Source organism: Neophocaena asiaeorientalis, unplaced genomic scaffold, assembly GCF_003031525.2.
Source record: "Neophocaena asiaeorientalis asiaeorientalis breed wild unplaced genomic scaffold, Neophocaena_asiaeorientalis_V1.1 scaffold345, whole genome shotgun sequence".
Classification (NCBI taxonomy): Eukaryota; Metazoa; Chordata; class Mammalia; order Artiodactyla; family Phocoenidae; genus Neophocaena; species Neophocaena asiaeorientalis.
The window spans coordinates 1,467,235-1,467,726 of NW_020175181.1; the positions used below are offsets into that span (position 1 = coordinate 1,467,235).

General features: G+C 70.5%; 1 protein-coding gene across 2 annotated transcripts in view; it reads right to left on the reverse strand.

Moving 5' to 3' along the window:
• Positions 1-278, reverse strand: part of MAPRE3 (microtubule associated protein RP/EB family member 3) — a 46,608-nt gene extending 46,330 nt beyond the window's left edge. The window contains exon 1 of one of the 2 annotated variants that reach the window (XM_024764485.1): positions 119-278. The gene's annotated coding sequence lies outside the window, so the exon portion shown is untranslated. The remainder of the gene's footprint in view (positions 1-118) is intronic. The other variant, XM_024764486.1, reaches the window with a different exon arrangement.
• Positions 279-492: the final 214 nt, after the last annotated feature.

A 492-nucleotide genomic window follows, 5' to 3' on the forward strand; every position in this document is an offset into this window, starting at 1 on the left:
GGGGGCGGGTGGGCGGGGCGGGAGGCGAGGGGGGCAACTCGGTTCCCCTCCCCCAGCTCGGGCCCGGGCCTCCCGCTGACTCAGCCCCACGGCGTCAGCCGCCTCGGCCTGGACTCACAGTGCGCGAGATGGCTCCGGCGGAGGCAGCGGGGGAGGGGGACAGGCGGCGGGGGCGCTGCGGCTGAGGCTGCGGCTCCGGCCGGCGGCTCTGGGGCGGAGGGTCCTAACAGAGGCCGCCGCGGTCTCCGGCTTCAACGCACAGAGACTGCGGGGGAAGAGAGCACTGCGCAGGCGCGATGCGGCCACCGCTGTCAGTCCGAGCGGGGCGGGGCCAGGGCACCAGCCGTCTCCAAGGCAACTGGTTGGAGAGGGAAGGACAGCCCCTACTTCCACCTTGTGTTAGCAACTGCGATGGGAGGTGGGGACGACGAGAACAGTCCCTCTAAGTTGCCATAGCAACAAGGAGAGGACACCGCCTCATAAATTTACGGC